General features: G+C 38.7%; 1 long non-coding RNA gene across 1 annotated transcript; it reads left to right on the forward strand.

Annotated features, from left to right (window-relative positions):
- Positions 1-2,612: 2,612 nt before the first annotated feature.
- LOC150076662 (uncharacterized) lies at positions 2,613-12,407 on the forward strand. The gene is made up of 3 exons (XR_016547713.1): positions 2,613-2,727; positions 7,525-7,624; positions 12,334-12,407. It is a non-coding gene; the product is annotated as an uncharacterized LOC150076662 (long non-coding RNA).
- Positions 12,408-12,719: the final 312 nt, after the last annotated feature.

The following is a 12,719-nucleotide window of genomic DNA, read 5'->3' on the forward strand; positions in this document are numbered from 1 at the left end:
AGTCATAGATTGGACTAACACCGAGCTAGAAGATTTCATGCAAAAGACAAGGACAATGATGACCAAGAGCTGACACCACCACCCGAATTCAGCCGTGGAAAGAGTAACAATAGCTCGGAAAGAGGGAGGAAGGGGCCTGATAAACATGATAGAGGAACAGAAAACAGCGATAGTTAACCTGAAGGATTACTTCGGGAACAACACAGCACCACTCCACCAGGCCATAAGGAAGATTGATAAGTGATATACCCCACTGAACCTAAGTGAGGAAACCGTTCCCGCCCAGACGGTACAAGAAACGAAGTTAGAAAAATGGGCAAAGAAGACACTCTATGGCAGACACTACATGACCTCCATGAAGATCACATCATTAACATTGCTTCCAATGCATGGCTCACAAGCGGGACGCTCTTCCCCAAGACCGAAGGATTCATGCTGGCCATCTAAGACCATGTAATCAACACCAGAAACTATACAAAATACTTAGCAAAGGAGCCCGGAATGTCAGATGACACATGTCGATGATGCCACCTGGCCTCAGAAACGATCCAGCACATCACCGCGGGGTGCAAGGTGATCACCCAGACTGAGTACACTCATAGACACGACCAGGTAGCCAGGATAATACATCAGAAGCTAGCGAAGGATACCATTTGACCAAAGGAAGTGTACCATACTACAAGTACGAACCCCAGGCAGTACTAGAGACCCGAACCCACAGGCTGTACTGGGACCGCGCCATAATAACGGATAAGGCCATCCGGCACAACAGATCGGACATAACCCTTGTGGACAAGATGGAAAAGGCTACCTACCTTTGTGACATAGCGGTGCCGAACACTAGCAATATCCAGAAAACCCACGAGGAAAAAATTAGGAAGTCACGAAACTCAGACATGAGATCAAGGAGATGTGGCATATGCAAGAAGTGTCAACCACCGGTATGGTACCGAAGACTCTACATAGCAGCTTAGCAGCAATAAGTCTCCCAGAGAACACCTACAAGGAACTCCAGAAAGTCGCAATCCTGAACGCCTTTAGGATAGTCAGAGTTTCCTCGACCGACAGTAACACCAGACATTACAACCACCCTGTGTACTTGGTAGCAGTACCCGTCACGGAGTGAAATCCCCCAATCAGGGAGAAATAATATAAGAGCAACAACAATAATAATAATAATGTATTACGAAATTATGAAAATAAGGGGGTGAATATCCCCTTGTATAAGACAATGGCCAGGCCACACCTTGAGTACTCTGTTCAAGTCTGGAGGCCTCATTTAAAGAAGGATATAGAGCTGTTGGTACGAGTACAGAGAAGGGCAACAAGATTAGTGAATGGAAGAAAGGGTTGCTCTTACGAAGAAAGGCTCAAGTTTTACAAATTACAGTGTCTGGAGACTTGGCACCTGCTAGGTGATCCGATTGAGGTATATAAAGCTTTGAATGGTTTGAGCATGATCAGTGCTGACGTTCATAATAATTGCTTGAGTGGGCGTAAATTCAAATTGAGGGAAGACAGTTGTAGGATAGATGTGCGGAAGTTTGCCTTTAGCCAGCGGATGGTTGATTTCTGGAACAAACTTCCATCTGTCGTTGTAGAAAAATATAAAATATAAAAATAATATTAAATAAATAACATATCATCGAGTAGTTCACCGTTGTAGATGTCGCGCATGTTTTTAGTCTTCGTCTGCAGTGTGTCACACAAAATGTCTGAAGTTTGAATTGTGAATCTAAAATCTTGATCACTTCAGAATGTTGATTAAAAGAATTCCGGATGTTTTAAAGTTAAGACGACAGGTTTTATTTTTTAGGAATTATTTTTTGCACAGCTTTCGTCCGGTTGAATATATGTGGCAACTTCATGGGCAAATTCCCTTATTACGTTTTTATTCTGTGTATAAACGTTATTTATTTAACTCCATGTGTGTACTAAATTCGAAGGAATGGCATACTCCCAATTTCAGTTTTTATACTGTTGATTCTTCAGTGCAATATATTGCAGATGTTTCTCAGTTCGAAGAGTTGTTTGATGGGGATGTTGATAAAGAAACCAAAGTAAAACTCATATGTATGGAGTACGAATATGCAAAAATATCTGGTGATAAAGTACCTATCGAGTTAAAAGTAAATGACATGGTAGAATTGTTAGAACTGAATACCGAAACCGAAAGAAAATATTATTTTAGTTTTCTTAGAAAGAGGGAATGTCAAAGGTTATCAGATAAATGTAAGAAGGAACTTCGGCGAAATCAAAGGATAAATGAAAATCGTGGTCCATTACCGAACAATGTTGATTTTAGTAAATATGGTTTATGGAACAATAATATGTTCTTGAGATTAAGCAAACAAGCAATATATAACTTCTACAATTATAGGCTAGCAAATGCAGCACTCTTTGGACAGAAAATTGTGATTGATTTGGATTATGATGAATATATGTCTAGGAAGGATTGTAAATATTGCGCCAACCAAATTCAAGAATTAATTTCTTTTAACAGGTCAAACTCTTGCCCATTTGATATACATTTTTGTAATGTAAAATTAGACAGTTTAACTTTACAACACACGAAGAAGTACTTACAGAAAAACTTGGATGAATTTTTCATCAAGTTACATGAAAACAGTTATTTGGACATATTTCCTAGGCATAAAATCGTGTATCTCTCACCACATTCAAATGTTGTATTAGAAGAATATGATCATGATGCATTGTATGTTATAGGTAAGTTCACTGTTATAGTATTATTGTCAGTTCTGACAAAATGATGCTATGCTTAAAAAGCATAAGGCTTTTGAAAGAGTGACATATTTAAAAAAAATTCTTTTCTCTCATCCATTTCATTCTTTTTGGAGGAATTTAAATTGAATATTTTATACACTCACAGACTGTGTAATCAGTTTCTGAAGTGCAATTTTTATTTGATAATTCTGTTTTTTTCACACACCTGCTACCATTATTAATTCAATGCATGTGGTAAGAGGAACAAATTGTAGTAGTGTATATATTTAGTTATTTATGTATGTAGGATTCTGTGTGTATATGGAGATATAGCATTTGCATTTCAACATTGTGAGGGCAAAGATTAGTGATTCTGTGAATTTTAATGACAGTTGTAAAATTTTTTTTTTCACAACATACGAGGGTTGTTCAATAAATTATTTACATACTTAATGAATGAAATGAGATAGAGGCAAATATCTGTTTTTAATTTTCAATGTAACCCTCCTAAACTTCAATACACTGATTGATTTTTTTTTTTTTTTTGATTTGGTAGTTGTTGGCGCATCGGCTTCTGTGGCCATATTGCACCTCCCAAGGTTTTTGCAGTACTTTGATCCAAGCCCAAGGCGGGAATCGAACCCGCGGACCTTTGGGTTGCCGGGCAGGTACTTTACCCACTCGGCTAGCCCGGTCGGCCCTTCAATACACTTGTTCCACTTTCTTGGCAATGAGTTTTGGCACCTTATAGCCCTAGTTGCTGATGTGCTATTAAAACCCAAACAACCAACCATCTTGGCAATGAGGAAATACCAGACAAATAAAATTCTTTGTCCTGTTCATCAAACAATGCGGAAACAGCAGACTTCACTTCATCATCATCAGCAAAACAACATCCACATAAGTTTTTCTTCGGGTGTTGAAACAGGAAATAGTCACTGGGGGGGGGTGCAGATTCGGCCTGTAAGGTGGATGGGTAAGTTGTGTAAAGTCACAGTCTCTCAAGGCACAGCACCAGCATGTGATTTGAGCACCAATGCATTGTCCTGAAGAAGCAGCACACCTCTGAGAAGTTTTCCACGTCATTTTTCCTTTATGAAATCCTTTAGGTTGTACAGTAGGGATGCATGTGACTCTCCAGTGACTGTCTGCTTGTGTTCCAAGTAGTGAACGTACAAAATTCCTTCAGCATCCCAAAAAGTGGTGGCCACAATCTTGCCAGTTGAAGGTTGTGTCCGAAATTTTTAGGATGGGGGAGAACCCTTGTGCTTCTATTGCATTGATTCTTGCTTGGCTTCAGGATCCCAGTGATGAGCCCATGTTTCATCACCTATAATAATTCTGGAGATATAAGTTTCAGGGGTCCTTTCCATAACTCTGAATTCTCCTCACAACACTGTACTCTTAACTGCTTCTGCACAAGGTTTAAATATCTGGGGATCCACCTTACACTGACCTTAGTCATCCCCAAATGTTCACGGAGAATGGTTATAACTGTTTCATCAGATGTGCCGCATTCCCTAGAGCAGCGTTTTCCAAACTTTTTTAGTCACGGAACACTTTTCATCTCGCAATATATATACGGAACACTTATGAAACACAAGTTTAGTGGGAGCGAAAGAACTGTTTGCTAATATTTTATTACATACGATGCACTGTGCATCAGGAGCATCTTTATTTCCAACACATGTAAGGCCTAAATTCAAATAACTGTCATCGTACTTTCGTTTTGGTCTTTTATTAGTTTGTTCTTGTTTTTTCACTTTGGATTTTTGGGAAACAAAAGGCTGCGATTATTCTTTCTCACGTTGAAGTGTGACAAAATTGTGTTCATTTTCATTGACCACAGTTGCAATACTTAGAAGTACTTGCTTCTCATTTTAAAGTTCCTTTTTTTCAACCACAAATCCATGGTCATTTATTTTAATGATAATATTTCAAAGTACTGATAATTATCAAAAAAAAATTTATAAAAGGAAGTGAGTTTAGTTATGATATTGATTCGCTTCCCTCTATCCTTCAACCCCGTGTACTCAGGCTAAATTGTATACGAATGGCATATTAGATCACTACAGTGCTACTTTTTCGTAGATGTTATTACCTCTATGCATAAGCCCACCAAAATAAAGTGTTCCGCAGGCTATTTGATTATTAGTCTATGCCAGTATTAATAACCGAAGCAGAAATAATGTTGAAAACTATAATGATACAAAAGTGGTGTACGCTACAAATATGCAAACTTTATTTATTTTTTTAATTATTAATTACGATTTTTCATGGAACACTTGTTCACATGGCGCCTCCGTAGCCAGGTGGGCAGGAGCAGCAGTGCGTAGCACACGCTTCTTGATTAGACTGGGGTTTGAGCCCTTGACCACCAAACACGGAGGGTGCGGAAAGGTCAGGGAATGACCACTGCATATCCCCAGTTGCTAATGCTCCTGAAAACCAAATAACAAACAACAATAACTTGTTCACATCTCACGGAACATAGTTTGGGAAACGCTGCCCTCGAGATTTGGTACCCCTTTAAACATCTGTTATTCAGCACAAAGGTTTCCACAGCTTGGCACATTTCTGGAGTAGTCGTTGTCCCAGGCCATCCTGGATGTGGATCATCTTCGATGGACTCTCTATCCTACGAATTGTTTTCACCTGGCATCATGAAGGCAAGGCTGTCGAAAGTGGGTAGCATCGCTTATGGGGGCAGTTCAAGAGGGCGCCAAAATTTTTTTCAATATTGTTTTCTGATTACTTAATGCTTATCAGTATTAAACATTTAGGGTGGCAAATTTTATTTTGCTTACTGGCGGCACATAGGAACGCAGTGCTACTGTGTGAAGGCACACTGTTGCCATACACAGCCACCATCCTTTCATGAATGGCCTTTGGCCCATTTCCTTCTCTGGTGAGAAACTTGATGACTGAAAAATGATCCAATTTCAGCAAAACCATAATTTGATATAGGTGTCTTCCTTCTTTCTGTCACAGCAGCACAACCTAAAAATATAGTAGGATCAAAATAAGTGTGATTCAAGTTGAGATATGCAGGAACATGATAAATCATGAATCATTGAAATATAACTATGGAAGTACCTTAGATAGATAATTTATTGAATGTCTCTCATAAGTAAATAAACTGTAGTATTAAGAGAAAAAATTTAAATTTAATTAAATTAAAATACAAGCGCACAGTAGAATATCCAAATGGCAAGCGAAGTTGCTTAGTTTATAAAAAATCATAGCTTGTGAATTTTTTTTTTTTTTTTTTTATATCTAGTGAGATTCTGATTAATCTTTCGAATATGATATACCTTCCGAGCAGTCCATGGGGAGGCATGGTGTGATGCAATGACACACAGGCTAGCTCCTCCCACACATTACTTTGATAGGCTACTGATTACTGGACTTTAATCCAGTGGCAAGGGGGGGTGGAATAACACACTAACTGAAATAGGTACTGTATACTGCAGAGGTCAGAGCTTCCAATCACTACTAGGAAAGCAACAGGTAGGAGGGGCTAAGACCTGTTCATCACAACTCCAAATAGTGATTAACAGCTTCACCTTCTCGAGTATCCACTTCCAACTCCTTAAATGCTGATTTCCAGGTAATTCTCTAGTGGGGCAAAGATAACTTAGTTGATTTCAATCCATCTAAAACTCAGTCCTGTGTTATTTATTGCAAATAGGATTCTTCTGCTTTTGTGCTTATCTTCAGTTAGATTTCTAGACAAGATCACATATCTCTATTAGGGATTACCTAGCCTTTCTCTCTCTCTCTCTCTCTCTCTCTCTCTCTCTCTCTCTCTCTCTCTCTCTCTCTCTCTCTCTCTCTCTCTCTCTCTCTTCGTGTTTTCATAAAAAAAAAACACTGTGATCACTGCCTAGTAGTTCTTTTGTATTTAGATTCTTAATGCTTGAAGAATCAGTGCTGATAATCAGTGCAGATCAAGAGTATTGCTCTCTCTGATATGCTGGTGTAACAAACAGTCATCCAATAAATCCTCAAAAGTCTTGCCCTTGTATGAATAACCAGCTGTTTTTACTTTTATTAACCCGAACGTGGCCCATGTATTTGCATTGTTCCATGAACAGCCAGCAGTCTTATGATCCCTGACACCTTGTTTTATAGGCGGCTGCATATTTCAATAGAAGCAGTGTCAGAATCACGTACAACCCCTGCCTACAGAAACTATTAATGTATTAGTACCATTAGGCCTATGGTACATTCCTATTATCATTTTTGTTTTTCCCCTGTACTTATGTCACATCAAACAGATTTTAAGCCTGAGGAGATTCCAAATGAGGAAATCTTTGACAATGAATATCAGAGCAGTATGCACAGATACCATCTTTGAAGCAAAAGGAATCATAGAGTGAATAATTTAGGTAACAAATGAGTTGTGTTTGAGATTCAGTCAGGAAAGAGTGCAGTAAGTGATCACTTTGTTCTATTAGTTTGCTTAATCGTTACATTCTGGAGTTAAAGTAGAGGATGGAACATGTATCAATTAAGAAAGGTTTTTATTGTCATACATACATCAAGAATATACCCAGCACCTTTGATATAATGTTGTCTTCTTAGAGAAGCCTGATTATGTCAAGGAGCATATACTACTCAGACTCCCTCCAGTCACTAGTTGGTAGAGTTTATGCTGCATTATTATACACCATTTAATTCCAGTGCTGTCATTTGAATAATTATTAGCTACACTATCATAATTAAAATGCATTTATCTAAATGCACTTGTTCTTTCGTATATATATGTTTTTTTTTTACTATTTCATTTTATTTTAGGTGGTTATGTTGATCAGTCACAACGAAAACCAATATCTTTGGCAAAGAGCAAGAAGGAAAATATCAGAGCTGTAAAACTGCCATTGGACAAATATCTCTTGTAAGTATACTAGATTGAATAGAAGTTTAATTCTAAAAAGGCTACTTTTTTTTTTTTTTTGTATTATTAGTAGGGCAAATAATGTCAGCAAGCATATACAGCATCCAAAAATAAATAAATATAATAATAATAATAATAATAAAAAAACCTCATCTGTATACCAACTCTAACAATTGGTGTAATTCTTCCTTAAATTTATTCCAATATCCACTTGTACAACAGCAGATGAGGTTTTTTCCAACAATAAATTCCTCTTAAAGATGTAAGAAAATATGTTGAAACCAAATTTTCACAAATCTATCCTGCAACCATCCTTATTCATTTTAAATATTTATTCCATAGTGAGAATAATCAGAATAAAAATACTATTAGTATCGGTAATGGCAAATGATGCAAGAAAGGAGGCTTATTAGCGAAAGAAAAAAAAAAAAAAAAAACATCACCTGCCAATCCCCGTCCAATAGTTTATCTAGTTCTTTCTTAATTTATTCAAACTACCCACTTCCACAATCAACTACTGCCTGGCAGAAGACAAACTTTCACACATCTATTCTGCAACCATCCTTCAATTTAAATTTGTGCCACCTTGTGTGTAAGCTGAGCAAGAGAAAGAATGCCATCAGCATTGCCCTCATTGTCTTCGCTGCCTTCATTTTCATCCAACTCATCATCTGTATTGTCACTAGTTCTTTGAATACTCTCCAAAATGTTGGAGTCACTTGGATATTCAGCTACTATGACTTCATTATCGATTCCTAAAAATTCGTCAAGAACAATTTTTCCATTGATCAAATCTCTCACTTGAAATTCTTACCTAGATTGCTCAGTCTTGTAGTAGTTCATCCCTCTCATTGCTGTTAATTGGTTTTTTAGCAAAACCTGCTTTTGCGAAACAATTCTTAATCGTTGTTTCCATCACACCTTGACTCCACATTTTCAGCAACTGTGATATGCACATCCACAAATCTATAACAGAATCTATAGGTTGGTTGGTTTCTATTCTCAGTATGCACCTTCAGTAGTGGATTTTCAAATTCTTGGTCAAAGCCTTGGTCCTTTGGCTGCAGTTTAGACGAGGTATTCGGAGGGAAGAAAACAAGCTTTTCACTTTTAAATTTCAAAATTATTGAGTGAAGGTGGGTAGGTAGTTGTCGACAGTCAATGCTATTTTTCTGTTTTCTTTTGTTATCTTTCTATAAAAAACAAAATAACAAACAAACAGTAAATGCTCCTTATCAGAAACTCACAAGACGGATACACCGTGGCTGCCCCCAGGGCTCGTCCTGGGGCCAACCTTATGGAATTTGGTGATGGACAAATTTCTACACCTTGACCTCAGGGAAGTTCGTTCACAAGCCTTCGCTAATGACCTCAACCTGACGGTGGCTGCAAATTCCAGGACTCAGCTTGAGACCTTGGCAAACCATGCACTCCAAATCCTCCAGGACTGGGCAAAAACACACTGCCTGACCATATCACCATCAAAAACAAACTCTCTGCTTCTTAAAGGAACTTTGTATTACAAGACTGCCACAGATTAAAATTGGAAACAAGACCGTAAAGTTGTCGGAGCAACTCAAATATCTTGGCATAATACTAGAAAGGAACTTCTCTTTCCAAGCTCATCTCAAATACATCAGAACCAAAGTAAGAAACTATACTGCCACGGTTTCTAGGATCTCCCGTTGGGACTGGGGTCTTAACAAGCGAACTCTCTCACTGTATTACAAAGCTATCTTCATTCCTGTAATTACGTATGCAGCTGGAGTTTGGTTTAGCAAGGCTACGACTGCAGTAAACAGACGAATCCTGGATTCCACTCAACGCACAGTCCTGCTCTTCATCTCTCGTGCCTGCTGCACTGTGAGTACTCACGCCCTCCAGGTCCTGGTGGGGCCCCTCCCCCTCAACCTGGAGGTGGTGAGAACTGGAATGTTGTATCATCTTTCTAAGGGCGTGTCTCAGACCTGCTTGGGATTCGAGCTGAATCTAACCAACAACCAAAAAATGGAGAAGAGGAGACTTCAAGGACACATGCAGCGGGTATGGCAGGACCGCTGGACAAATTCAACTAAGGGGGACATCACCAGGAGATTCATCCCATATATTAGCAGTCTATCAACATTGTTTTCTCCAGGCCTGTACGCCACGTACGTATTTGCGTATTTGCTTACTGGCCTTGGTGCAATAAAGGCAAAACTAACAACCTTTGGCCGAGAAGAGGACCCAACATGCTGCTGTGGAGGAACTGAGGACTGGGATCACCTCATGCACGAGGTGATCCCATTGGAATGAGCAGCAGCCTGGAAAACAAGATGCAGGGTATTTCAGAGACTGCTGGGAGTCTTGCAGTACAAGTAAACACATGGGTTGTGTTAGGGTAACTAAGAATAGGAACAGGTGCATGTATACTTACATGTACACCAATGCTAGGAGTTTGGTAAATAAATTTGATGAATTTGAGGTATTGCTCAAAACATCAAAGGCAGATATTGTTGGGATATCAGAGACATGGTGTCACACAGATATAAGGAATGCAGAACTGGAATTTGGGGAGTACAATGTGTACAGAAACGATAGACAGGATAGGGAGGGAGGAGGAGCTACGCTATTAGGTAAGAAATACATAAAATCCAAGGAAGTGAAGCTAGTTGACATCGCTGGACAGTGCAGTGTCGAGTCAGTTTGGTGTGACATAAGTATTGGGAGATCAAAATTGAGAGTAGGGGTGTTCTATAGGCCTAATGACTCTGATGAGTATAAGAAACTTTACAGGGAAATAGAATGGGCCAGTAAATCAGAGAGTCTTATAATGGGGGATTTTAATTTCCCAGATGTTGACTGGAATTTGTGGGTTAGTCACTCGCACAATAGCAAGGCTTTTGTGGATTTATTGGATGATTGTTTTCTACATCAGCATGTTCGGGAGGCAACTAGAGGGAGTAATGCTCTTGATCTGATTATCAGAAGTGATTAATGCATGAGCATTAAGAATCTGCAGATAAAGGAACCACTAGGTGGCAGTGATCACAGTGTGCTGAATTGGGATTTACTCAGAGATAACTATGCCAAGTGGTCAGAGTGTGAGTGCAGTAGCACACGCTCTTTGAGTAGACTGGGGTTCAAGCCCCTGACTGCTGAATACGGTCGATCTGCCAACCCGCACTGGACCAACGTGGCAGATTATGGTCCATTTCCCTCACCATGAATTGTCGAGGAAGCTTCCATCCTGCAGTGGGTTGATAATGGCTGCACTTTACTTTACTTTAACTACCATCAGGGGTAAAGGGAAGGGTTTTTGCTTTCGTAAAAGTGACTACGATGGTCTTAGACAGTATTTAAATTCTATACAGTGGGACCAATTGATGATGTTACCAACAGCAAATTCAAAATGGGAAGCATTCAAAGAACTAATCTTTGAAGCTACTAAGCTTTCCATACCAACTAGGCACCTCCGTAGCCAGGTGGGAAGGAACAGCAGTGCGTAGCACACACTTCTTGATTAGACTGGGGTTCGAGCCCATCACCACCAAATACGGAGGATGCGGAAAGGTCAGGGAATGATCACCGCGTATCCTGGAGCAATATGGCCTTAGTTGCTAATGCTCCTAAAAACCAAAATACAACATAACCATACCAACTAAGAAATAGCGTTCAAGGTTTAGGCCTAAATGGATGTCAGATGAATTAATGAGACATATGGCAGAGAATAAAAATGCATGGGATACATATAAATTAATGGGTGACATGGAAGCCTATGATAGATATAAGCTGGTCTCTAACCAAGTCACAAAGGAGATTAGGCAGGCAAAGGCACATTATGAGAAATCCTTGGAAAAGGATGCAAAGAAAAACAGAAAAGAGTTTTTCACCTATGTAAACTCTAGAAAGAAAAGGATGAATCAGATTGGTCCACTGGATATTGATGGTTCAACAGTTGAGGATCCTGCTCAGGTGGCTAATAAACTAAACGAGTATTTTGCATCTACATTCACACATGAGGAGTTATTCAGGAAGGGAAATGCCAGAGATGAAGTAAACTCTGGCAGCGAGCTAGATGATTTTGTAATAACTGAGAGGAAAGATAAAAAAGGCACCAAGGGGGGATGGGATCTATCCAGTTATATTAAAAGAGGCAGCAAAGGAAGTAAGAAAATCCTTAGCCATAATTATGAGAGCTTTTTTGGACTTTTTTGCACATTATAGCATCCATGTATGAGAGTTTCTGCACCAACGTTTCCTGATAATTGAATAGGACATCGCGAGGGCCTGAGTAATAGCCAGCAGAAGCCCTGATCTCACACTGTTCGATTTTTTTCCTTCTGGGGTCACTTGAAGGTGCTGGTCTGTGTGAAGAAAATTCAGGGTTGAACATTTGGGTCAGTATGTTATTGACACATGCAACACTATTACTCCTGACCTCATTTACTGTGTGCTTGCTGACTGAGTATCTTGTCTGGTTTTGTGTATCAGGAACAATGTTGGACATATTGAGCAAATTCTGTGAATAAATGTTTCTATTCTGTGTGAATGTTTCTATTGCCATTTTTTATTATTCCCAATGATTCCAGACTTATGGGATACCCTGTAGTTAATTTATTCCAGTGATATTAAGAAATTGGAAGGATGTTGTTATTTATATCATTTATAAATGTAAAAACAAATTAGCTGTAATCTGTCTTTAACATTTTTCTGTTACTTCTTTGTAGTTGGGGTTGTGCTTCAAAGTCCTTGACTGTTAATCAGACGCTTCAAGTAATGTTAGAGATGAAGAATACAGGAGACTGGAACAAAGCACTAAAGTTTGTTCCTAAAAGAAAACTTAAAAAAGATATTGAATATGTTGGTTTATAAAAAAAAAATTTCTTATATGTTGTATAAAAAAACAGTTGTTATGGTTTGATTGAATTCAATAAATGCAAATATAATTACTTTATTTATTCTAAGAAAAGATGATGCCTAAGTTTGGTACCTAAAGTTGGGGTGGGGGAGAGAAATCCATGTCTAAAGAGAATTACATTTCAGCTTTTTTGAAAACACATTAATCACACTGTTTTCCTGAACTAGATAAGTTGAAAACAATTAAATTAACATC

Source organism: Mastigoproctus giganteus, chromosome 12 (assembly GCF_048544385.1).
Source record: "Mastigoproctus giganteus isolate SK-2022 chromosome 12, ASM4854438v1, whole genome shotgun sequence".
NCBI classification, from domain to species: domain Eukaryota; kingdom Metazoa; phylum Arthropoda; class Arachnida; order Uropygi; family Thelyphonidae; genus Mastigoproctus; species Mastigoproctus giganteus.